Source organism: Rhinolophus hipposideros (genome assembly GCF_964194185.1).
Source record: "Rhinolophus hipposideros genome assembly, chromosome: 13".
Classification (NCBI taxonomy): domain Eukaryota; kingdom Metazoa; phylum Chordata; class Mammalia; order Chiroptera; family Rhinolophidae; genus Rhinolophus; species Rhinolophus hipposideros.
The window spans coordinates 35187333-35215144 of record NC_138059.1 but is presented as its reverse complement, the minus strand read 5'-3'; the positions used below and the strand labels follow the sequence as shown (position 1 = coordinate 35215144).

Below are 27812 nucleotides of genomic sequence, written 5' to 3'. Positions count from 1 at the left end.
CCAGCACCATTTCTTGAATAAACTGTCTTTACCCCATCACACATTTTTGCTTCCATTGTCATAGATTAAAAGGCCATATAGACATGGATTTATTTCTGGACTCTCTATTCTGTTCCATTGATCTATGTGTCTGTTTTTATGCAAGTGCCATGCTGTTTTGATTACTGTAGCCTTGTAGTATAATTTGAAGTCAGGTATTGTTATACCTCCCATTTTGTTCTTATTTCTCAAGACTGCTGAGACTATCCGGGGTTTTTTATGGTCCCATATAAATTTTAGGATTATACGTTCTATTTCGGTGAAAAACGTCGTTGGTAGTTTGATAGGAATTGCGTTGAATCTGTATATTGCCTTAGGCAGTATGGATATTTTAGCTATATTAATTCTTCCTATCCATGAACATGGTATGTGTTTTCATCTATTTGTATCTTCTTTCACTTCTTTCTTATAATTTTCTGAGTACAGATCTTTTACTTCTGTGGTTAAATTTATTCCCAGGTATTTTATACTCTTTGGAGCAATAGTAAATGGGATTTTTTTTTTAATTTCTCCTTCTGACATTTTATCATTGGTATATACAAATGCAACTGATTTCTGAATATTAATTTTGTATCCTGCTACTTTACTAAATTTATCTATCAGCTCTAACAGTTTCTTGGGGGAGTCTTTAGGGTTGTCTATATATAGTATCACGTCATCTGCATATAATGACAATTTTACTTCCTCCTTATCCATTTGGACACTTTTTATTTATTTTTCTTGTCTGATTGCTGTGGCTAGAACTTCCTGCACTATGTTGAATAGAAGTGGAGAAAGTGGGCAACCTTGCCTTGTTCCTGGTCTTAAGGGAAATGGTTTTAGCTTTTCCCCATTGAGTATGATGTTAGCTGTGGGTTTATCTTATCTAGCCTTTATTATGTTGAGATATGATCCCTCTATTTCCACTTTCTTAAGGGTTTTTATCATAAATGGCTGCTGGATTTTATCAAATGCTTTTTCTGCATCTATTGATATGATCATGTGATTTTTATTTTTCATTTTGTTAATGTGGTGTATCGCATTAATTGATTTGCGGATGTTGAACCACCCTTGCATACCAAGGATGAATCCCACTTGATCATGGTGTGTGATCTTTTTAATGTATTGCTGAATTCTGTTCGCTAATATTTTGTTGAGGATTTTTGCATCTATGTTCATTAGAAATATCGACCTGCAGTTTTCTTTTTTTGTAGTGTGTCTGATTTGTGGATCAGGGTGATAGTGGCTTCTTAAAAAGTGTTTGGGAGTCTTCCCTCCTTCTGGATTTTTTTGGAAGAGTTTGAGGGGAATAGGTGATAATTCTTATTTAAACGTTTTGTAAAATTCACCTGTAAAGCCATTTGGTCCAAGGTTTTTGTTTGTTGGGAGATTGTTGATTACTAATTCAACTTCCCTGGTGGTAATCAGTCTATTCAGGTTTTCTGTGTCTTCTTGAGTTAGCCTTAGAAGGTTGTACGTCTCTAGAAAATTGTCCATTTTTTCCAGATTGTCAAATTTGTTGGCATATACTTGCTCATAGTAATTTCTTAAAAATTTTTGTATTTCTGCCGTGTCTGTTGTCACTTCTCTTTCATTTCTGATTTTATTAATTTGTCCTCTCTCTCTTTTTTTTAACGAGCCTGGCTAAAGGTTTGTCAATTTTTTTTATCTTCTCTAAGAACAAACTCTTGGATTCATTGGTTTTTTGTATTGCTTTTCTGGTTAATATTTCATTTATTTTCGCTCTGATCTTTATTATCTCCTTCCTTGTACTCCCTTTGGGCTTATGTTGCTGTTCTTTTTCCAGATCCCTTAAGTGTGAATATAAACTGTTGATTAGTGATGTTTCTTGTTTCTTTAGGTAGGCCTGCAATGCTATGAATTTTCCTCTTAGGACTGCTTTGCGGCATCCCATAGATTTGGGGTCGTCATGTTTTTATTTTCATTTGTCTCGAGATATCTTTTGATTTCTTTCTTGATCTCCTGTTTGACCCATTCATTATTTAGTAACATGTTATTCAGCCTCTATGTATTGGTGTGTCTTCTAGTTTTTTTTTCCTGTAGTTCATTTCTAATTTCATAGCACTGTGGTCAGAGAAGACAATTGGTATGATTTCAATTTTTCTTAAATTTATCAAGACTTGTTTTGTGGCCTAACATATGATCTATCTTGGAAAATGTTCCATGTGCACTTGAGAAGAACGTGTATTCTGCAGCTTTGGGGTGAAATGCTCTGAAAATATCGATTAAATCCAGCTGATCCAATGTATCATTTAAGGCTGTTGTTTCCATATTGATTTTCTGTCTGGAAGACCTGTCCCTGGTAGTCAGAGGTGTGTTGAAGTCCCCTACTATGATAGTGTTACTGTTGATCTCTGTTTTTAGGTCAGTCAATATCGGTTTTATATATTTAGGTGCTCCTATGTTGGGTGCATAGATGTTTACTAGGGTTATGTCCTCTTGTTGGATTGATCCCTTTATTATTATATATTGCCCACTTTTGTCTTTTAATATGTTTTTATTTTAAAGTCTATTTTGTCAGATATAAGTATTGCAACTCTAGCTTTTTTCTCATTTGCATTTGCATGAAATATCTTACTCTAACCCTTCACTTTCAGCCTGTGTGTGTCTTTTGATCTGAGGTGAATCTCTAGTATACAGCATATACAAGGGTCTTGCTTCCTTATCCACTCAGCCACCCTATGTCTCTTGATTGGAGCATTTAATCCGTTTACATTTAAAATGATTATTGATAGGTACATAGTTATTTCCATTTTTTAAATTTATAGTTAGATTGTTTTCATCTTTCTTCTATTTACTGAAGTCCTTCTAGTATTTCTTGCAATGCTGGCTTGATGGTAATAAATACCTTTAGCTTATTCTTTTCTGGGAAGCTCTTTATCTCTCCATCAACCTTAAATGATATCCTTGCTGGATAAAGCAATCTAGGTTGTAGGCCTTTGTTTTCCATCACTTTGAGTATCTCCTGCCACTTCCTCCTGGCCTTCAATGTTTCTGTAGAAAAGTCATTTGATAGTCTAATGGGAGTCCCCTTGTATGTAACCCTCTGTCTTTCTCTTGCTGCTTTTAGGATATTCTCTTTGTCTTTAATTTTTGCCACTTTAACTATAATGTGTCTTGGTATGGACCTGTTTGTGTTTATCTAGTTGGAACTCTTTGCACTTTCTGGGCTTGTATGTTGGACGCCTTCATCAGGTTAGGGAAGTTTTCGGAGATTATTACTTCAAATATGTTCTCAATTCCTTGCTTCCTCTCTTCATCTTCTGGTATTCCTATGATGCGTATGTTGTTGCACTTCATGTTATCCCAGACGTCTCTTAAACCATCTTCATTGTTTTTTATTCTTTTTTCTTTCTGTTGTTCTGTTTGGGTGATCTCTGCTTACTTGTCTTCTAAGTTGCTGATTCAATCCTCTGTTTCATCTAACCTGCTGTTAACTCCTTCAAGTGAGTTCTTTATTTCAGTAATTGTGTTCTTTAGTTCTAACTGGTTGTTCATTATGATTTCTACATCCTTCTTTATGTCATCTCTAAGCTCCTTAAAGATTCTTATCACCAGTGTTCTGAACTCTGTCTCTGATAGGTTGGTTACCTCTGTTTCATTTGGTTCCAGAAGTGGAGGTTTCTTCTGTTGTTTTATTTGGGACATGTTTCTTTGTTTCCCCATTCTGGCTGACTCTCTGTGTTTGCTTCGATGTATTATGTAGATCCCCTAGAGTTGTTAGTTCTTCCTTGGTTGCCTTATGTAGTATGTGTCCTTTATATTTGACTTGCACTACTTCCTTCTCCTCTGTGTATGCTCCAAAGGTGACTTTTGTGTTTTGTGTATTGTCCTGTTAAAGAAGATCTTTAATTGCTTTTTGCTTGTGAGTAGGTGGGGTTAACTCCTAGGCTGAGTAGTTGTGAGACTTGGCTCTCCCCACTGCAGGTTGTTCTGCTGTGTGAGGGTTCACCACTTAAATGTGGTTTGGCCTCTGTGGGCTCTTGTGTCTTCAGAGAATTTCCTCTGGGTGTGTCACTTGTAGGTCAAACCTGATAGTACTCTGATTTGTTCTGGAGTGGGCCTCTGGGTGTTTTGAATCTTGTGCCTCTTAAGCTGGGCCCCGGTATGGCAATTTAAGAACAACACAAAACACCATGCACAACAACAACAAAGAAAAATATCAAATACATTCACATGTAAAAATAACCGACAACCCACACTCAACACAGGCAAAGATATCAAAGATATAAAGACAAAACAAAACAAAACAAAACAAAAAAAGCATCGCCAGTCTTGGCTTCAGTCCACCTAGTAATCTCCAGGTTGTCCTCTGCAGTTCCAAATAATCCTCTGTGTATTGTGCAGGCAGAACAGGTCACCTGGTGCCCAGAGTGACGTTGGGACTGCAGATTTAGATGCGTGGGGCTGAGGGGTCTGGATGGTAGTTTCTACAAAGTCAGTGCAGTTTCTGCTCTTGTCTGCACATATGCTCACTGAGAGTAGTACCACCAGCCCTGTGTCCAGTTCTCCTGTATCTTAGAGGACTTTGTGTGTGTGTGTGTGTGTGTGTGTGTGTGTGTGTGTGTGTGTGTGTATGTGTGTCAGGCGGGAGATTTCTGAGCTTCTGAAAGCCTAGAGCTGCATCTGCCGCTTACTGCTGATCCCAGGGAGTGCCACTGCAGTTGTAATTGTCCTGCTGTAGGCAAGCCAGTAAGGGTGGGGACTGGGGATGGAGGGGGTTTTCTCTCTCCCAGCCCAGCTGTATCGCACTTCCCACAGGCCAGAAAACGTGGTGACTGGGGGTGGAGGAGTCTCTTCTCTTCTAGTCCAGCAAAAAATCACACTCTTCCCAGCCTCTATCCTGGATCAGAGTTGCACGCCCGTCTTCCCAGAGCCTGAGCACTAAGGTTTCTCTGTAATCTGACACTACTCCTCAGTTCAGGGGACAGTGTAAGTCTCTGGAAGGATGGGAGTAGGATTGGAGAGGGGGGAAGGGGCCCAGGTATGGAGTTTGTGTCCTTCTTCCAACCTAGGGCCCAACTGGAGGTCTCAGCGGAGGTTATTGCCTCAAATGCTGGATATGCTGCCCCCCTCAGCGGGAGAGATCAGCTGTGGGACGCAGGGAAAGAGCCCACCTCTTGGCTTTTGTGTTCTCTGTTCTGTCCTGGGATCCCCTGCGTCTCTGCAGCTGCGGATTCCGGCCGCGTTTCCACAGCCACAGATGCGGTCCCTGTCTCCACTCCGCTCCCTTCCCTCTTTCCCTGCTCGCCCAATTTGCCCACCTTCAAGTAATTCTTGCATGAGTCTCTTAACTGTTCTTTGTGATGAGCAGAGAATCATTTGATGTGTTATAGATGTCCCGTTTGTGATAAAATCCGGAGGAGAACTCAAAAAGTGCGCCCCTCTGCCGCCATTCCTGTGGAGCCTCCTTAGGATTTATTTCAATTGCACTTATTTTTATTTGATATTATCTTGCTTATTTATTTGTATAGTTCTTTGCTGTCCATTTTCTCTCATCATGTTATAGGCACAGCAAAAGGTGGAACCGAGTTTAACTTATCAGACACTAAGGATAAGGCTATTCCTCAGTACCTAAAACAGAGTTTGGTAACTTGAATGCATGTGTATATAAATATTTATTGCATACTTGGCATGGACCAGGTCTATTCTAAGGCTGAGATACAGAGGAGAACAAGACAGAAACAATCACTACCGACATGCAACCTGCATTCTGGTGGAGGATATGGATAATAAATACATGGTCTGACAATGAAGTTTGGAAACTCATTCTAGAAAAAGTGCTACATACCTCACTGCTATATCACAACCATCACCTTCGAAGTATTCCCCTTGGAAAGCTATGCATGGATGTCAGCACCTAGTCCACCCTTCAAAGCAATTTTGGAACTCTTTTTCTGGAATGGCTTTCATAGCTGTCATTGTATTACCCTTGATGTCCTGTATGTCATCAAAATGTCTTCATTTCAATAATTCCTATTATCTTCTAGTAAAGAAAGAAGTCGTTGGAGGCCAGATCAGGTGAGTAGGGAGGGTGTTCCCGTATAGTTACTTGTTTACTGGCTAAAAACTCCCTCACAGACAGTGTCATGTAAGCTGGTGCATTGTTGTGATGCAAGAGCTGTGAATTCTTGGTGAAAAGTTCAGGTCATTTTCATCTAACTTTTTCATGCAGCCTTTTCAGTACTTCCAAATGGTAAGCTTGGTTAAGTGTTTGTCCAGTTGTTTCAAATTCATAGTGAATAATCCTTCTGATATCAAAAAAGTTTAGCAACATCAATTTGACTCTTGATTTGGATTGACAGAACTTTTTTGGTTGTGGAGAATTGGGTGACTTCCATTGTGCACTTTGATGCTTTGTTTTAGGGTCTTATTGGTACACGCACATTTCATCACCAGTGATAACATGGCCCAAAACATCATCTTGCCTCTCCAAAAGGACTTGGGAAACTTTGACTCTCCTTTTTTTTTTGTTCATCTGTGAGCTCCTTCGGGACCATTTTTGCACACACCTTTCTCATGTCAAGATTTTCAGTTAAGATTTTCCTGTTTCTCTGTCAATGTTTACTTGGTCTGCTATGCTTCTCACAGTTGGCCGACGATTTTGATGCACCATTCGATGACTTTTTCCAATGTTTTCATCAGTTCTGCTAGTTACTGGCCGCCGTGAGCTCTCTTCATCAATGATGTGTTCTCTCCCCTCAGAAAAATGTTTAATCCATTTGTACACTGCCACTTTCTTCATGGCATTATCCCCATAAACCTGGAGTAACATGACCCTGATTTCACTTCCACTCTTGCCAAGTTTAACAAGAAATTTAATGTTTGTTTGTTGCTCTAATTCAAGCTCAGACATTCTCATGATGGCACACAAAAAAATGCAACAGTAATGAATGCCACTCAGCAAGACACCGCCACAAGTCGACATGAACATGGCTGCGAGACACTGATATACCAAGGTTATGAAACCTTACCAAGCTGTTTGTACAGTGCTGCCTATAAGTGCACGGTTGCACGTTTACGAACTTAATTATCAGACCTCATACATAAACCGAATTGTTTCAGATTTTGATAATTGTTGTGTTAAAAAAAATAGAGTGGTTAAGGAAACATCTTTTCTCTACTTGTTCTGTTGTTCTACATGTGTTCATTAGATCATAACTTCCATGAAAGCAAGGACTAGGTCCTATATTTTTTGTGTAATGCTAAGCAGATGATGGTATGTACCCAGGAAATACAAAAGGATTGGTCTCACCCAGAAGCCATGTTTGGTTTCTGGTGACTCTTAGTCACCTGGTTTGTAATCTGTGCAAGGTAACTTGCTAGGGAAATTAGCTAAACCCCTCCTTTCTCATGTAGGTTTGAATTGCCTAGACCCCACGACTTCTGCCTGGATAGGCCTGTAATTTAGCTGCTCCCCTGGCTTTGTTAATAGGCATGGGCAGTCCACCTATGGATTTAACCAGCTGCACACAGCCTTGCTGAAAATTTAACAGCAAATAGTGCTTGAAGATCAGTAGGGAAGAAATAAATATGTAGAAGTAGTGTAATATTGGATGTCAACTGTAATTGAAAAATTAAAAAAAAAGAAAACAAAAAATAGGTTACAAAACTTTAAAAAATAAATAAATAAGATAAACTTAGGCCAATGGAGTTTCAGAAAGCAACGCCCAGAGGGATCTGAGAAGCATCTGAATGTTTATTAAAAAACAAAAAAATGAAAAACACCTACTCCTCCTCTGCTTAAGGAACATATTTAGACCTCGTCTTACAATGTCATTTCTTCTGTGGCATCTGCTCCAAACAGACGATTTTCAAAAGACCTTTGTTTGCCCTTAAGTAGTCTTTTCCTCAGATAAAAATGCACAATCAGGGGAAATTTTTCACTGGGTTGTTGGTCAGCTATCAAAATGAAAAATGAGAAATGAAAAATCTACCCTGACTGGAGTAAGTGTGGAATGCTCTGGTAGCATAGCATTTTTCAGGTGTCCTTTTGTAAACTATTATACACATTTTAGCCGGAGCAGACTTTTGGGTTGTCCTGTAGTGACTAAATATTTATTATATGCTTCCTGTATGCTGGTCCTCCACTGGGCACTGTTCGTCAAGACTTGCCTGCTTGTTACTTTTCTTGCACGCTAGTTGCTTTTCTTGTCCCTGTGTTCCCCATAACTCAAGATTACAGACCCATTTAGCACCTTTAGATGGAAAGGGAAAGCAAGGCTGATCAGAAAGGCAGACAGGGAAGAGATGAGTCATGCTGTGGAAAACTGAGTTTCGCATAATGCTAAACAGACAGTAGATACTTAATTCATAATTCAGAACCAATTTTTTTATTTCTTTGGGGTTTTTTTGTTTTTTTCTTTTTTCTTTTTTCTTTTTTTTAATTTATTGGGGTCACATTTATTAGTAAAATTACATAGATTTCAGGTGTACAATTCTGTATTACATCATCTATAAATCTCATTGCGTGTTCACCACCCAGAATCAGTTCTCCTTTCATCACCATATATTTAATCCCCCTTACCCTCATCTCCTACCCTCGATCCCCCTTAACCTCTGGTAAGCACTAAACTATTGTCTGTGTCTATGAGTTTTTGTTTCTCATTTGTTTGTCTTGTTCTTTTGTTGTTTTTGGTTTATATACCACATATCAGTGAAATCATATGATTCTCTGCTTTTTCTGTCTGACTTATTTCACTTAGCATTATACTCTCAAGATCAATCCATGCTGTCAAAAACGTTCCTATATCATCAATTCTTACCGCCGAATAGTATTCCACTGTGTATATATACCACAACTTTTTTATCCATTCATCTATCGAAAGACATTTTGGTTGTTTCCATGTCTTGGACACCATAAACAAAGCTGCAATGAACATTGGAACACACGTGTCTTTATGGATAAATGTTTTCAGATTTTTTGCGTAGATACCCAGGAAAGGGATTGCTGGGTCATGTGGTAATTCTATTCGTAATTTTTTGAGGAACCTCCACATTGCCTTCCATAACAGCTGCACCAGTCTGCATTCCCACCAACAGTGTATGAGGGTTCCTTTATCTCCACAGCCTCTCCAACACTTGTTACTATTTGTCTTGTTGATGATAGCCATTCTGACTGGGATAAGGTGATATCTCACTGTGGTTTTCATTTGCATTTCTCTGATGATTAGTGATGTTGAGCATTTTTTCATATGTCTATTTGCCGTTTGTATGTCCTCTTTGGAGAAATGTCTCTTCAGATCCTCTGCCCATTTTTCAATTGGGTTATTTGTTTTTTTGTTGTTGAGCTTCATGAGTTCGTTGTATATTTTGGATATTAGACCCTTATCGGAGGCACTGTTTGCAAAAATCTTCTCCCATTCAGTTGGTTGCCGCTTTATTTTGTCGATGGTTTCTTTTGCTGTGCAGAAGCTTTTAAGTTTCATATAGTCCCATTCGTTTATTTTAGCTTTTACTTCCATTGCCTTTGGAGTTGAATTCACAAAATGTTCTTTGAACCCAAGGTCCATAAGTTTAGTACCTATGTTTTCTTCTATGCAGTTTATTGTGTCAGGTCTTATGCTTAAGTCTTTGATCCATTTTGAATTAATTTTGGTACATTGTGACAGATGACAGTCCAGTTTCATTCTTTTGCACGTGGCTATCCAATTCTCCCAGCATCATTTATTGAAGAGTCTGTCTTTCCTCCATTGTATGTTTTTAGCTTCTTTGTCAAAAATTATCTGTCCATATTTATGTGGTTTTATTTCTGGGTTCTCAATTCTATTCCATTGGTCTATGTTTCTGTTTTTCTGACAATACCATGCTGTTTTGATTATTTTAGCCCTGTAGTATAAGCTAAACTCAGGGTGTGCGATACCTTCAGTTTTGTTCTTTTTTCTTAAGATTGCTTTGGCTATTCGGGGTCTTTTGTGGTTCGAAACAAATCTGATGATTTTTTGTTCTATTTCTTTAAAAAAATGCCATTGGGATTTTGTTGGGATTGCATTAAATCTGTATATTCCTTTGAGTAATATGACCATTTTAACTAAGTTGATTCTAACAATCCATGAGCATGGAATGTCTTTCCATTTCTTTGTTTCTTCTTCAATTTCTCTAAAAAATGTCTTATAGTTTTCAGCATATAGGTCCTTCACATCCTTGGTTAAGTTTATTCCTAGGTATTTTATTTTTTATGCTGCAATTGCAAAAGGAATTGTTTTTGTATTTCTTTACATGAGTTTTCATTGTTAGTATATAGGAATGCAGTGGACTTTGTACGTTGATTTTGTAGCCAGCAGCTTTACTGTAGTCTTTGATTATTTCTAATAGCTTTTTGGTGGAGTGTTTAGGGTTTTCTATATAGCATCATGTCATTTGCAAAGAGTGATAATTTAACTTCTTCATTCCCAATTTAGATGCATTTTATTTCTTTCTCTTGCCTGATTGCTCTGACAAGGACTTCCAACACTATGTTGAAAATCAGAGGTGATAGATTACAGCCCTTTTGTGTTCCTGAATGTAGAGCAAAGGGCTTCAGTTTTTCACCATTAATTATGCGATTAGCTGAAGGCTTATTATATATGGCCTTTATTATGTTAGGGTATTTTCCTTCTAAACGTATTTTATTAAGTGTTTTAATCATAAAGGGATGTTGTGTCTTGTCGAATGCCTTTTCTGCATCTGTTAATATAATCATATGATTTTTGTCCTCTATATCGTTAATGTGATATATCACATTGATGGATTTGCAGATGTTGAACCATCCTTGTGCCACGGGGAAGAACCCCACTTGGTCGTGGTGAATAATCTTTTTAATGCATTGTTGTATTCGATTTGCTAGAATTTTGTTTAGGATTTTTGCATCTGTATTCATCAGAGAAATAGGTCTGTAGTTTTCTTTTTTTTGTGTTTTCCTTACCAGGTTTTGGTATCAAGGTAATGTTGGCCTCATAAAATGACTTAGGGAATATTGTCTCTTCCTCAATTTTTTGGAAGAATTTGAGCAGGATTGGTATTAGATCCTCTTTGAAGGTTTGGTAGAATTCACTAGTGAAGCCATCTGGTCCAGCCCTTTTGCTTTTGGGAAGGTTTTGGGTGACTGATTCAATTTATTACTGGTGATCGGTCTGTTTAGATTTTCCAGTTCTTCATGGTTAAGCCTTGGAAGGCTATATGTTTCTAAGAACTTGTCCATTTCTTCTAGGTTATTGAATTTGGTGGCATATAGTCCTTCGTAGTATTCTTGGATGATCCTTTGTATTTCTGTGGTTTCCGTGATATCTTCCCCTTTTTCATTTCTGATTTTGTTAATTAGTATCTTCTATCTTCTTATCTTAGTGAGTCTAGCCAAGGGTTTGTCAATTTTGTTAATCTTTTCAAAGAACCAGCTCTTTGTCACATTAAGTTTTTCTATTGTCTTTTCTCTATTTCATTTAGTTCTGCTCTGATTTTTGTTATTTCCTTTCTTCTCCTATCTTGGGTTTCACCTGTTCTTCTTTTTCTAGTTCTTTAAGATGAAACGTGAGGTTATTTATTTGGGATTTTTCTTGTTTCTTGAAATAGGCCTGTAATGATATAAATTTTCCTCTTAAAATTGCTTTTGCTGCATCCCCAAAATTTTGGTAGGATGTATTTTCATTGTCATTTGTTTCTATGCATTTTTTGATCTCTCCTCTTAATTTCTTCTTTGACCCAGTCATTCTTTAAAAGTATGTTGTTTAATCTCAATGTATTTGTGTTTTTTCCTGCTTTCTTTTTGCAGTTGATATCCAGTTTCAAAGCCTTGTGATCAGAGAATATGCTTGGTATGATTTCAATCTTCTTTAATTTGCTGAGGCTGATTTTGTGTCCGAATATATGGTCTATCCTTGAGAATGTTCCATGTACACTCGAAAAGAATGTATAGTCTGATGTTTTAAGATGAAGTGCTCTATAGAAGTCATTTATGTCCATTGCATCTATGTGTCATTTACGGCTGCTATTTCGTTATTTATTTTCTGTTTGGATGATCTATCCATAGCTGTCAATGATGTATTTAAGTCCCCTGGTATAATTGTGTTTTGGTCAATTTCTCTCTTTAGGTCTGTTAGTAGTTGTTTGGTATATTTCGGTGCCTCCTGATTGGGCGCATAAATATTGATGACTGTTATGTCTTCTTGTTGTATATCCCCTTTACTATTATGAGTTGTCCCTTTTTGTCTCTTTTTATTTTTTTCACTCTGAAGTCTGTTTCATCTGATATCATTATGGCTACACCTGATTTTCTCTGGGTACCATTTGCTTGGAGTGTCAATTTCCACCCTTTCACTTTGAGTCTATGCTTGTCCTTGTAGCTGAGATGTCTCTCTTGGAGACATAGTTGAATTTAGTTTTTTGATCCAATCTGCTACTTTTTATTGATGAGTTCAGTCCATTTACATTTAGGGTGATTATTGATATGTGAGGATTTCCTGTCATTCTATCTTTAGTTTTCTGGTAAGGCTGTGTCTGCATTGTTTCTTTGCTTTTTTGTTGTTGTCTATTATTTCTTTGTGGTGGTATTCTATGATGTTTCCCTCTGTTTCTTCTTTTATTACAGTATATATTTCAGTTCTGGATATTTTTTTTTTTGAGTTGTTACCCTTGAGTTTATGTAAAAGAAAGTTTGATATTTAGAGTATTTCATTTTGTTCAGCTTGCTTCCGTTCTCCATTCCCATATTCCGGTTCAGGCCTTTACTCTCACCTTTTTATGTTGCCAAAAATTGTCTCTGTTGATGTTGGTCGAATAGCCTCCTTTAGTATTTCTTGTAGGCAGGTCGTGTATTAGAAAATTCCCTCAGCTTCTGTATGTCTGGAAAGGTCTTTATTCCTCCTTCATATCTAAAGGATCTCTTTGCTGGATATATTATTCTAGGCTCATAATTTCTCTCTTTCAATAGTGTGAATATTTGGTTCCACTACCTCCTGGCTTGTAGAGTTTCTGCTGAGAAATCTTATGATAATCTAATGGGCTTTCCTTTGCCGGTTACCATCTTCTTTTCCCTGGCTGCCTTGAGTATTCTTTCTTTGTATTTGATTTTAGACAGCTTCAATACAATGTGCCTTGGAGAAGGCCTGTTGGGATTGAGGTAATTAGGTGTCTGTTTGCTTCTTGGATTCGAAGATCCAGTTCTGTCCAGAAGTATGGGAAGTTCTCATCAACAATTTGTTTGAATATATTTTCTGTACCCTTCTCTTTTTCTTCTCATTCTGGTATGCCCATTGTTCTTATGTGGCTCTTTCTGATCAAGTCAGAAAGTTCTTGTAGAGTTCTTTCATTTCTTTTACGTCTCAAGTCTCTTTCTTCTTCCATTTGTGTAATTTCCAGGTTTTTATCTTCGATGTCACTGATTCTTTCCTCCATCTGGTCAACCCTACTACCTAAGCTGGTTGTTTCATTCTTCATTTCTTGTATGGAGTTTTTAAGTTCCAGAAATTCCATTTGGTTCCTTTTTAAAATTTCAGTCTCTTTCGTAAAATGCTCATGTTGTTCTTTGATTGCATTTCTGAGTTCATTAAATTGTCTTTCTGTGTTTCTTGCATCTCGTTGAGTTTTTTCAGAACTGCAATCTTGAATTCTCTGTCATTTATGTCACAGATTTCCATATCTTTAAGTTCGTTTTCTAGACACTTTTCTCTGAGCTGCCTTGTTGCCTTGGTTATTCATGGCAATTACTATTTATTATTTCTCTGCCTAGACATCTACGGGAGTGGCTTCTGCAACAGGTTGATAGTAAGAGGTGTTTTTTTTTGTTTTTCAGTAGTTGTTGGTAGAATATTTTATTTTTTCTCTGACTGCAACCTTATTTTTCCTCTTTCACACAGTAGCACTATGTTTTGTCTGCACTATTCCAGCTTCTCACACAATGGGGGGATTCCCTGTGAGACGGGCTTCTCCTCTCTTCACAGTTTACCTGGCTTATAGGGCACTGTGTCCCTGTGGGGATGCAGAGAGCTTTTGAAGTTCCAAAGCTCTTCCTGCACCAGATTCAGAGCCTGTATGTTTCAGCAGTTCTGTTTACTCCTTGTGGGGATAGAGCGCCAGAAAGCAGTTTCCAGGCTCTTGGGTTCACATAGAAAGGTGCTGGCTTGTGTAATAAATGGCCATCAACTGTGATCAGATGGCAATCAGCTGTTGCTAGTGTGCCGTCAGCTGTATCCTGTTAGCCATTGGCCACTAATATAACTGCTGTGGCTACGCTAGCAGATAGAATGGGGCCTAGCAAGAGCTGATTGCAGAGAGGCGGATGCCGCTGGTGAGAATATAGTGATATGACTCCCCTACTTATCGCTCCTTGGGTGTTTCTTTTTGGCCTCACCATGTCCTGCATTCTTATGTGGGGAGTGGGACCAGAGTGCCTGTCACCCCACATGACACATGGCGCAGCGAGCATGGTCTCCCGCCTGAGACCCCGCAGGCCGCCCTGGGCAACACTCCTGCAGGGATCCGCCCAGATTGGTGGGGCCAGGGGCATGTTGAGTTGTGAGAGGTGGCTCAGAGCAATGGCGGCGACCACCACCACAGCCGGTCTGGCTTCCACAGCTCCCTCACCTTTGCTGGAACTAGTTGGGCTACGAATCTTTGTCTGCCGTCCACAGTTCTCAGAACAGCAAATAATGTGTTCTTTTTTCTGACACTTCTACTGTTCCGTTTCCAGCACTGGTCAGGTGGGGGTGGGGCAAGCTCTGGGAGGGTAGGAAGAGGGCGGCTAGTCTCAGTGCCTAAGGCTTCCGTTCTCTGCTCGGCAGTGAGGGCTTAAACCACCATTTTCAGCTTTTTTCTCTCAGTCTTTTCTCCGAGGTCTCTTTCGTGAGCGTTGGTTTCAGCCGTGTTATATGCTGTCCCCTCAGCCCTGTGGGCCATCAGCGGAGCCCTAGCAGTCCGAGTTCTTCTCTCTTCCGCAGCTGCGGTAGTTCCGGGATGCAGCGAGTTCGGAGCACTGAGCTAGGTCTGCGTCCTGGGCCCGCGCAGCTCTGTCTCAGCACTTCTACCTTACCTCCTACCCCGCTCGCGCTATTCTCCCACCTTTAGGTGAATTCAATAGTGGGCCTCTTCATCTTGCCTGTCTGCTGTGCAGGGAGTCCTTTGTGGAGTTATTGTTGTTCAATTAGTTGTAAATTCCAGGACAGCTTTACAGAGGCTCACCTGATGCCGCCATTTTGATGACGTCTCCGATTTTTTTCAATGAATGGTGCCCTGCAATGTGAATGTCTGTTTTCTTGCTGATAAGCACTACAGTCAGAAATCACTTGTATTTGGCTTAGATCATAAACAAGTGTAGAGCACGAACCATGTGTTCTACATGGTGAACTCTGTTAGGAATGAGGCAGGATTCTGTTATCCACTTGACACTGTTCTTTGAGGCCTTGGTGTTGAGTGCAGATGAGATGTGGACATGAAGACTGTATTTCAAGGAAGATTGTGCTAAGGTTAATAAAAAAAAATAGGAAGTCTTGTGAGAACACAGGGGAGGGAGATATGAATACTTCTCGGAGGAATCCAGGCCTTACTGGGGTTCCTTCTACACACTTTTCTTCAGTTTTGAATTTTAAGTATACCCTTGGACTATTAGTTTTCTCTAGCTTGTATCAGGCCTCATCACATGTACTTCTGTGTTTGCTTTTTATATTTTTATTTTTTTTAGTTTTTAGATGTACAAAGCAACATAGTCATTAGACGTGTATTTACCTGACAAACTGATAACCCCAAGAAGTCTATTACCCATCTGACAGTGTACATGGTTATTATAGTATTATTGACTATATTCCCTATGCTGTACTTTATGTGTCCATGACTATTTTTTAAATTATACGTGAACTTCAGTATAATTTTATATTAGCTTCAGGTGTACAGTGTAGTGGTTATACATTTGTATGATTTATGAAGTGATCCCCCTAATAAGTCTATTACCCATTTGACACTAAATATCGTTTTTAAAATATTATTGACTATATTCCTCACATTCCCATGACTATTTTGTACCTACCAATTTCTACTTCTTAATCCCTTCACCTTTTCACTCATCACCCCAAAACTCCTCCCATCTAGTAACCATCAGTTTGTTCTCTGTATCTATGGATCTGTTTCTGTGTTTACCTTTATCAGATAATCGTCTATCTACTTTTGACTTTAACCTTTGTTTCCAATTCCTTGCTTAACTTCTGAGTTCTTTGCATAGCAGTGTCAGATATCCTGAACGTTACTCCTTTTTCTACCCAAATGAAAATCACTAATGCAAAATTGTATTAACAAAATGGATATGACTGAAATCACCACTGCTGGGTTAATAAGATGAGAGCTCTCATTCCCTTTACTCCTACCAGCTCTTTTCTGTTATCTTGTCAAGGTAAATAGGTCACTAGCTCACAAATTTCCCAGTGCTTTCTTTCCTGTGATGCAGAAAGCTATGTGTACCTCTCTACTTCCAAGGTGACTTTACTTATGAGCTAGTTTTGAGAATTAATTACTTTAAAAATTAAGATGAGTTGAACAATACAGATAAATATTTCCCTTGGTTACCCATACCAGTGTATTCCATTCAGTATCCTTAGATATACTCACCAATATGAGTTTAATGTATATATATTCTTCCAGATTTTCTCTCCATCCATTGATGTATGTATGTATGCTATATATGTATGTAGTTTTTTCCCTAAAAACTCAGTTCAGGAACATTTTTATATCAGTACGTATAGCACTAACTCACTTGTTTTATTTTTTGTTTTTGTCATTTATGTTTTTCTAACTCTTTGTATGCTTAATAATTTTTGTTTCTTGGTCAGATGTTGCTTAGAAAGCTATAGAGGATTTCTGATAGACAAATCAAGTTTACGGACTGATCACCTTAGTTCAACCGCACACTAAGTAGCATCAGGACAGGTTACAATTTGGGTAAGACTTAGACTACATCTGCTTCTCCCTATTTCTGGAACATGGCCCTGCAGGGCTTTCAGATAAAAGACTGGTAGATCTTTGAACCCTTAGCACTGAGTGCATACAGAACATCTGGTTTGATTTTGATAGATTTTGGCTTAGCTCTTTAGTTTTCTGCCCTGTGCATCTTCAGAACTTGACAAATAACATGACAGAGAGACCAACTGAGGTCAAGGCGCCGCACATCTCCACTTTTGTCCCTGAAGTCTAAATGGCTGCCAGAGGATCTGCTTGTTTTTCAGCCCCAGCAGCTGTCCTCTACTGGGCCAATCCTCATTCTATCCTCTAGATCCTCTAGAGTGAACTAGCTTAGAGGAGGCAAATGTCTCCCTGCATATACTTAGGTCACCTCTGAAATCCTTTCTTTCTGGATTTTTCTTTGTTTAGTTCTCCTTGCTTCAGTAGCTCTGTAATATTTTTAAATATATGAATTTTATAATTTATTTGATTTTTGTTCTTGTTTATAGTGGGAATGTTGGCCTGACAAGAACAATTCATTATTCTCAGAAGTAGAAATTCTCCCCTTTTTTGTCTCCTGCAGATTATTTCATTGCATGACATGCTATCTTCTGTAGTTGATTTAGCCATCTCCCTATTTATGGACATGTTGGTATTTCCAATTTTTCATTGTTACAAGCTTACAATTAAAATTCAAGTGTATGCATCTTTGTGTACTTATTTATGTATGATATTTACTAATGTCTGGAATTTTTGGGTTGAAAAATATGGACTTTTAATTTTAGTAGAGATTGCTAAATTGTTCTCCAAAATGATTAAAATTTGAATCTTGGGGTTGAGGCTTCCTTTTACTTAGAACAATACTTTTTAGGTCCACGTCTGATCGAGTAGCTTGGACCTAGAACCAAATAGTTCTATTGGGAACATGGAGAGGCCTATTGACTGTTTCAGAGACACTGAAAAAACTGAGGTCTGAGTTGCCCATGCCACTCTGACCCTGATGCTCTCCTGAGGGTAATTCAGTATTTTTACAATGTGTTAGGGGATCATGCAGTGGATTACAAAAGTTCAACACATTCTCTAAGACACCAGTGGAGTGACATAAGCACTGAGGAGACATTCAGTAGAAAAAGGCAAATCACCTAGCATAGCACATTTTCAATACAGACAATTTCCCAGTTGAAAGCTTAGCTGTTATTATCCTGAGAGAATGCTGGCCACTGCTTCAAAGCTGTGGGGACTGCTCTTTATTCATAACAGTGATTGTCCCATGTGCTTACCATAAAATCAACCTTTTTAGTTCCTCAGTGTATTTGAATAGTTTCTCAGATTCCCTCAAATACCTTGGCTCAGTAGCAGTCCCTTTCCTTGCCAGGGAATGGTGAGTGAGAAGGTAGCTTTTTCTAGGCATTTGTTGGTATCAAGCGGTGGGAAGAGTTGGAACTGGTGAACATGGGGATGTGCAAATGTGTTACATCTATAGGAAACTCCTCCAGTTCATGGGGTAGATCTGCTGGTATAGTTATCTTGGGTCTCCTTTCACTCCAGGGTAGAATTAAGCTTTTGTCTAAATAGGTAGGAGGTAAGGTAGTCTATGGCCTCTGGATACTTAAGCTAAAATTCTAAAGGAAAATTTGTTTATTTTTCCTTTGCCATACCTTAGCTTTAAGCAGCATTCATATACTCTCTTGTATTGAAACAAGAAGCTGTACTGCTTATTTTCAAAACCAGTAAATGGATTTTCAATGTAAGTTTCCTGATAATAAATGTTGATTTATTCTGAATTGTAATTTAGTGATATCAGTTTAATACTTTGAAATATAGTGTGGGAGGTTCAGAAATAAAGCAATCTCTATTCTGGACTCATTCATTTATTCACTCTTCATTAAGCAGTTGTTAAGTCACTACTTAGCATCAAACATTGGGCTTTGCATTGGTGATAGAAAAATGAATAAGACTGTGATAGTTTTGTTGGTACCATGTCGTCTAGCTTTAATTCTAAGCCAGCATGAGCACTTTTGGATATAGAAAATGGGAACCAAATAAAAATACTCCAGTTAGGAGCAAAACTGTATGGCCAGTTGTGTAAGAAAGTGCTAGGATTTTTACCAGTAATTTAGAACCTTATGACTAAAACTAAGCAGAAAATTGGGAAGAACCATGAAAGGGACAAGAAGTTAATGGAATGGTGACAGAGCTGAGAGGACAGAATTTGAACAGGAGGAGGAAAAGCAACAAGGGTTGAGGAAGGTTATTTAGGTCACTAAGTTTATAAGATTTTCTATTTCCCAATCAGTACGTTGTGACACTAAAGACATAAGGATATGATGAGGATATCACTGGGTGTGATAAATTCTTCATATTCTCACTTCCCTTTGCTAATTCTGGCATCAGAGTTGTTACAAAGAACATGCTCAACAGTGTACGGAGATACATCTTAAAGAGGTGTGCCTGGTCTTAGGCAAACTCTACATGTTTAAATTCACATTTTTTCACTAACAAAATTTTGAAGATTACTCAGAATGCCTGGCACTCAGGGCTACTTACACATATTATGGTAAGTAGTTAGGCTGTCTCAGTGTTGGGTAACAGTATTAGTTAAAACCAGAAAAAACAGTCAAATTTTGGTCAAATTTTGGTTGATCTTAAGGAACTACTTTACATATAGGCATTAGAAAACTACTGAAAGTTTTTGACTAGGGAGTGATGTGATTAAAATTTAGAATTGGAAATTTTATTTCGAATTGGAAATCTAGTGCTGATGCTAGATTTATTGTAGAGATAAAATATAAAAGATTAGAACAATTAGACATAGAGAATAGTCATTGCTGGTCTCACCTGAGTCTCTGTTCTTTCCCCTTTCACAGTAATAAAAACCCTGACTTTTAGCTGTTAACATGGCCATCTAAAATAAAGAGTATATTTCTCAACTTTTTTTGTAGCGAGGTATGGCTATGTGACTATGCTTTGACCAGAAGTATCATGCAGTAGCATGTGAAAAAGATGGCTGGCACACATCCTTTTCTTCCATGCCTTCTTCTATCTTGCTACATAGATAATTGGTCATCTTCGTCTAGTTCTAGCTGCTCATTTGGATCCTGGGAATAGTGGAAGCGTGAACTAGAAGAAGCCTGAGTCCCAGAAGACTTCATGGAGCAGATAGTTCTTTAGTCTCGGTCTGATAAAACAGACCGATAAGAACTGTTTTATCAGACCGAGACTAAATTCCATAAGACTTACACATGAGGGAGGATTAAATGACCTTGTTGAAGCCACTGAGATTTTTAGATTCTGTTATTTGCAGCAGAATCTAATCCTAGCCAACTCAGATGGAGGGAATAAAATGAATAGTTTAGTTTCTAGTGTTTCAAGCCAATAACAGTTATAGGAATGTAAAGGAAACATATTTGGAACAGGGGAAGGATGATGCCTTCGGTTTGGGATCCAGTCCAGGTGATGTCAGATAATTGAAACCAATGTTAGGAGCCTGGAATAGAGGTCAGAGTTGGAGAAATAGACTTGGAATGGGAAGCAGACCTCTCAAGAGCTCTGATAATTGTCTATATGGGAAGGGATAAAATTTCCATGGGAGAAGAGTGTAGAAAGAGGGTAAAATATCTGCAAAAAACTAAAAAAAAAAAAACTAAAGCCTGATTTTTTGGGAAACTCGCTGTTCATAGAGGGGGAGGAGGCAATAGAGACAGCGAAGTTGGGTAGGAAGAGATGCATGACAATGGTAAGGGTTAAAGGGACGAAGAGTTGAAACTGAAATGATAAAGCTTATTTCTTTTGTGCATGGCAGAAAATGTGGGAGAGGAAAGGGAATTCCCAGGTTTCTGGGTGATTATATGTGTTTGTTAATGAATAAAATGCTATTTTGTTGAATGTTTCAGGGAGGACTTTGATTCCAGCTTATAGAATTGTTCCTGCTTTTAATACTTAGTTACAGCATTGCTAGGCTCTTCTCAGGTGAGCTACTACATACCATAGTGTCTCAGTGACACAATTGCCAAGGTATTCCACAGAGAATAAAAAGTGTAGTTGGAAAGTCATTTAATGGCTTATAAAACTGTGAGCAGATGATCATGCTGCTTAAGCAGCAAACTGTGAAGACTGAGAAATCATGAACAGTTTTGCTGTTGGCATCAAATAAAACTAATATCAAACTAGATTTATAATAGTAATGTTATAAAAACATACATACTTATTATTGATCTTCATGATAACAGGTCATGTAGTAACTGGCTATAACTGGTAATAGCCAGTATTACTTTTACCTGGGCCCATAGTAGACATTTGTGGCATAGCTTTAAGAAGAAAAATATTGAGAAATATAAGAGAAAGGATGATTTGGGCCAAAGGGAAGGTTGGCAGGAGGTGGACACTGTTCCTCTTCTACTTCCTAACTAGCTTGTTCTAATGCTAGAGGACAAGAGTGACTTGCCCCCACACAAACCAACCTAAGGACCTAGTGTGTCTACCTGCATTAGTCCCTACTCTCCAGGGCCAGCAAATCTGCCAATTATATTCTCTCAGTTGGAGAGAGTGAAAGATATTGTCATCAGTTTCCCTGATTTCCTGAAAGTTCTTCAAGACTTTATGCATGGACCCACCTGAAGCTTTTCTGCCTCCCCATCAGAAGAGAAGGAGACTGCAGACTATAGAAACTTCAGAAATCATGATTGTCTGCACTAAACAGGGGCAGGTCTGTGTTCATAAAGATACAGGAATCTTGCACAAGATGTTAAGCAGCAATATACAAGAAAGCTACATGTTTCATGTTTTCAAAGATGAAACAATGCAGAATGCAGGACTATAAGAAACCCAAAGGGTCACAAACCATGATAAAAAAATATCATATTTGCTGCCATACCTTCCAAACCCAGAAGAATGCCTCAATAAATTTTTGTTAAATGACTTTTGAATAAATATTTTTATTTCAGGAATATTTAAACCTGCATCCTAAATCTGCTTGTCCTGTGTATTTTCAAACATAAAGAAATGAGCACCAATAGCAAATTGGAGGGATAAGACAGTGAGAAGAGTGAGAGAAAGCATGTCTCTCTTGTAAACTATTCATTGTAGGTATTGGCAAAATCTTGGTTCAAATTTCAGTTTATTTAATCACCACTTGTATGTCATGGGGTAAATTACTTAAATTTGAGTCAGCCTGTCTTAATTTTTTAAATCTGGGTAATAATATCTACCTCATATAATTGTTGTGAAAAGTAAATAAAATTTATGAGAACTTGCTTAGTAAATTCTAAGTGACAATTCAAATGCATGATGCTATTATTGATACTAATAGTGATAGTAATAAAATAATGACAATTGCAGTACTGTTAAGAAGTGGAATCTGTGGAGGAAGTCATGAGAGGAATGTTTGTGTAGAATGTATGGGCTTTGGGCCTCTGGATATGTAGGAAGGCTCCAAAAAGTAGAAAGATAATGATGGTTATATTTTAAAATTACAGTGTGTCACACATTTTCTGTAAGGTATTCTGAAGACTCACCAACACTCTTAGCTAGATGTGATCTCCGTTTTACAGATGAGAAATCTGAGGCTAAGCCTGATTATAAATGCTGCTCTAGGTTATTCTTTGTTAATGTCAAAGCTGGATTTGATCCCTTGTCTCTGGCTCATATGATGACACTGTCTCTCCAGGATTCAATATAGAATCAGCAGTTCCCTGAATGACAGCTGCTTTCCATCCAGTTTGAATACTTCAAATGGCTGGCTCTGTTACTCAACAAGACCCTGTGAGTTTGGAGTAGAGAGGCTCATGTTGAAAGTAAGCTACCATGGTGAGCTGGCTCTGTCTTGGAGCAGAAGAACAGAGATGGAGGCTTTGCTAGGTCTGACTTAGCTTTGAGTAGCACATAAATGATATGCTAAGATACCTAGGTATCTCTTGTCTTGACAAGTACATGCAGGGGAGCCCAGCAGGACCCTTCCTGCTATTTGTGGTCGATATGTTACCCTGTGGAAGCTGACCATTTGTTGAATTTCTATTCCACTCAACTTCAGTTCATTTGACTTTGGAGCTGTTGCAACATACCCTTGCCTCTTAAACTGAGCTTTCTCTAGAGTTGCTGTGTGACTTATTCTTTGTCAGACTTTGTTAGAAATTCAGATGATATTGATTTTAAATAGACCTATGGGGTTTGAGAATAGTTAGCACAGATGAGAAGGAGAGGTTAAATTTTTTCCTAAACTCGAACCATCATTATTAAATTCATTAACCCTAATGATGAACATAATCATGGAAAAATAATCTAAATCTCATTCATTCACTCATTCATTCATCTATCAAACATGTATTAAAAGCCCTACTGTGTTTTAGGTTGCACACTTCGTGCTAACCATATAGAGATACATGTATAAACAATGCCTGTCCTAGAGAGTGGAGTGGAGAGCCTGAGGGTGGCATTCAGGTAAATCTGGAACACAAATGCTCAACAAGCTTTTGCAAAAATGTGAATTTCTTTTTTCTTAGAGGATAAGAATTGCATTTGTTTTGTTCATAGATGTAAACTACCTCCATTGCCTTAGCACAGAATCTGGTTTAGCTAAGTGCTCAAGACATTTTGTTAATTGACTTAATATTTCTAATATTGTATTATTATAATGTGACATTATGTTATGAATATTTCTAATTACATGATCTAGTGGCCAGAATAAGTTAATTTAACTCATGGGTACTTTTTACTCCCTTTAGTGAGCTACAAATTTTTGGTTGCCGAAGTCAACTTGCTAACCAAATGTTTAAATTCTGGTAATTAATGACTGCGTTTAATCACAGGTTTTATGAATGATTCATTTTTAATAAAAGCAGAAGGCTCATGAGAAACTCAGCAAATTTGTAAACAGTTTTAAGACATTATGGCAGATTGCTTAGGAATATTTCCCAGCAAACGAGACCTATTAGATTATATCATATTCTTGCAAAGTGAGTAGGAAAATAACTTTAAAACATATATCTATTTTGTTATTTAAAAACATAAATTACCTGAAAAGGGATCAGATTATGAGGAATTGATTATAGATATTTGCTGGCATTTCTTTTATTTATTTATTTAAGTATTTATTTATTTATTTATTTATTTATATAAAATTATAGTTGGCATTCATTATTGTTTAGCTTCCGGTGTACAGTGCCGTGATCAGGCATCTACAGCATCCCTGAGGTGGTCTCCCAAATGCGACACGTGTCCTTCGGATACCCTACAAAATCTTTACAACATTATTAATTACATTCCCCAAATTAATTTTCAAAAACCCTGAGGCCATTTTGTGGTTACCCACTGTTTTCTAATCCCCTCACCTTCCCCCTTATCCCCATCCCCCCACCCATCTAAAAACCCTCAGATTTTCCTCTTTGTCCCCAAAACTGTTTCTGATTAGTTCATTCACTTATTCTTTTCTTTAGATTCCGCATGTAAGTGAGATCATATGGTACTTGTCTTTCTCTTTCTGACTTTTTTCACTTAACATAATGTTCTCTAGATCCATCCATGTTGTTGCAAATGATAAGATTTCTTTCTTCTTTATGGCTGCGTAATAATCCATTGTATAAATGTACCACAGTTTCTTAATCCAGTTATCTACTGATGGGCATTTCAGTTGTTTCCATATCTTGGCTATTGTGTATAGTGATGCAATAAACATAAAAGTGCATACAGATTTTTGAATTGGAGTTTTGGATTTCTCCGGATAGATGCCTAGGAGTGGAATTACTGGATCATACTGTAGTTCCATTTTCAGATTTCTGAGATACCTCCGTACTGTTTTCCATACTGGCTGCACCAATCTGCAATCGCACCAACAGTGCACAAGCATTCCCTTTTCTCCACATGCCCGCCAGCACTTGTTTGCTGATTTCTTGATGATAGCCATTTTGACTGGGGTGAGGTGGTATCTCTTTGTGGTTTTTATTTGCATTTCTCTGATGGTTAGTGAGGTTGAGCATTTCTTCATATGTCTGTTTGCCATTTGTATGTCCTTTTTAGAAAAATCTCTCCTCAAGTCCTCTACCCATTTTTTAATTGGGTTGTTTGTTTTTTTGGAGTTGAGTTGGGTGAGTTTTTTATAGATTTGTGATATTAACCCCTTATCAGATATATCATTGGCAAATATCTTTTCCTATTCATTTTTGTTTTATTGATGGTTTCCTTGCTGTGAAAAATGTTTTAGTTTGATGTAATCTCACATGTTTATTTTTTCTCTTACTTCCCTCGTGCGAGGGGATATATCAGTAAAAATCTTACTCCTGGTAATGTCTGTGAAGTTTCTTCCTATATTTTCTTCTAGGTATTTTATGGTTTCAGATCTTACATTTAAGTCTTTAAGCCATTTTGAATTTAGTTTTGTACATGGTGTAAGGGAGTGGTCCAGCTTCATTTTCTTGCATGTGTCTGTCCAGGTTTCCCACCACCATTTATTGAATAGACTGTCTTTACCCCATCATACATCCTTGCTTCCATTGTCATAGATTAAAAGGCCATATAGGCATGGATTTATTTCTGGACTCTCTATTCTGTTCCATTGATCTATGTGTCTATCTTTATGCAAGTACCATGCTGTTTTGATTACTGTAGCCTTATAGTATAATTTGAAATCAGGTATCGTTATACCTCCCGCTTTGTTCTTATTTCTCAAGATTGCTGAGGCTATCCAGGGTCTTTTGTGGTCCCATGTATATTTTAGGATTATATGTTCCATTTCTGTGTAAAACGCCGAAGGTAGTTTGATAGGAATTGCGTTGAATATGTATACTGCCTTAGGCAGTATGGACATTTTAACTATATTAATTCTTCCTATCTATGATCATGGAATGTGTTTCGATCTATTTATGTCTTCTTTCATTTCTTTCTTCAGTGTCTTATAATTTTCTGACTACAGATCTTTTACTTTGTTGGTTAAATTTATTCCCAGGTATTTTATAGTCTTTGGAGCAATTGTAAATGGAATTGTTTTTTTAATTTCACCTTCTGATATTTTATCATTGGTATATAAGAATGCAAGTGATTCTGAATATTAGTTTTGTATCCTGCTACTTTACTAAATTCATCTATCTGCTCTAACAGTTTCTTGGGGGAGTCTTTAGGGTTCTCTATATATAGTATCATGTCATTTGCATATAATGACAATTTTACTTCCTCCTTACCGATTTGGACACCTTTTATTTATTTTTCTTGTCAGATTGCTGTGGCAAGAACTTCCAGCACTATGTTGAATAGAAGTGGAGATAGTGGGCAACCTTGCCTTGTTCCTGATATTAGGGGGAATGGTTTTAGCTTTTCTCCATTGTGTATGATGTTAACTGTGGGTTTATCCTATCTGGCCTTTATTATGTTGAGATATGATCCCTCTATTCCCACTTTTTTAAGGGTTTTTATCATAAATGGTTGCTGCATTTTATCAAATACTTTTTCTGCATCTATTGATATGATCATGTGATTTTTATTTTTCATTTTGTTAATGTGGTGTATCACATTAATTCATTTGAGGATGTTGAACCACCCTTGCATACCAGGGATGAATCCCACTTGATCATGGTGTATGATCTTTTTAATGTATTGCTGAATTCTGTTAGCTAATATTTTGTTGAGGATTTTTGCATCTATGTTCATTAGAGATATCGGCCTGTAGTTTTCTTTTCTTGTGGTGTCTTTGTCTGCTTTTGGGATCAGGGTGATAATGGCTTCGTATAAAGTGTTTGGGAGTCTTCCCTCCTGGATTTTTTGGAAGAGCTTGAGGAGAATAGGTGATAATTCTTTTTTGAACGTTTTGAAAAATTCACCTGTAAAGCCATGTGGTCCAGGGCTTTTGTTTGTTGGGAGATTGTTGATTACTGAATCAATTCCCTGGTGGTAATCAGTCTATTCAGGTTTTCTGTTTCTTCTTGAGTTAGCCTTGGAAGGTTGAATGCCTCTAGAAAATTGTCCATTTCTTGGAGATTGTCAATTTGTTGCCATATAGTTGCTCATAGTAGTTTTTAAAATTTTTTGTATTTCTGTGGTGTCTGTTGTCACTTCTCTTTCATGTCTGATTTTATTAATTTGGGTCCTCTCTCTCCTTTTTTTAATGAGTCTGGCTAAAAGTTTGTCAATTTTGTTTATCTGCTCTAAGAACCAACTCTTGGATTCATTGATCTTTTGTATTATTTTTCTGGTTTCTATTTCATTTATTTCTGTTCTGATCTTTATTATCGCCTTCCTTGTGCTCCCCTTGGGCTTATTTTGCTGTTCTTTTTCCAGATCCCTTAAGTGTGAAGATAAACTGTCAATTAGTGATGTTTCTTGTTTCTTTAGGTAGGCCTGCAATGCTATGAATTTTCCTCTTAGGACTGCTTTCGCAGCATCCCATAGATTTTGGGTCATCATGTTCTCATTCTCATTTGTCTCAAGATATCTTTTGATTTCTTCCTTGATCTCCTGCTTGAACCATCCATTATTTAGTAATAAGTTATTCAGCCTCTATGAATTGGTGTGTCTTCCTGGTTTTTTTCCCTGTAGTTCATTTCTAATTTCATAGCGCTGTGGTCAGAGAAGACAATTGGTATGACTTCAATTTTCTTAAATTTATCAAGACTTGTTTTGTGGCCTAACATATGATCTATCTTGGAAAATGTTCCATGTGTGCTTGAGAAGAATGTATATTCTGCTGCATTGGGGTGAAATGCTCTGAAAATATCGATTCAATCCAAGTGGTCCAATGTATCAATTAAGGCTGTTGTTTCCATATTGATTTTCTGTCTGGAAGACCTGTCCCTGGTAGTCAGAGGTGTGTTGAAGTCCCCTACTATGATAGTGTTACTGTTGATCTCTGTCTTTATGTCAGTCAGTACCTGTTTTATATATTTAGGCGCTCCTAT

At 37.7% G+C, this 27812-nt stretch overlaps 1 protein-coding gene across 2 annotated transcripts in view; it reads left to right on the top strand.

Annotated features, from left to right (window-relative positions):
* Positions 1-27812, top strand: part of CPQ (carboxypeptidase Q) — a 660399-nt gene that overhangs the window by 279961 nt on the left and 352626 nt on the right. The window lies entirely within an intron of this gene.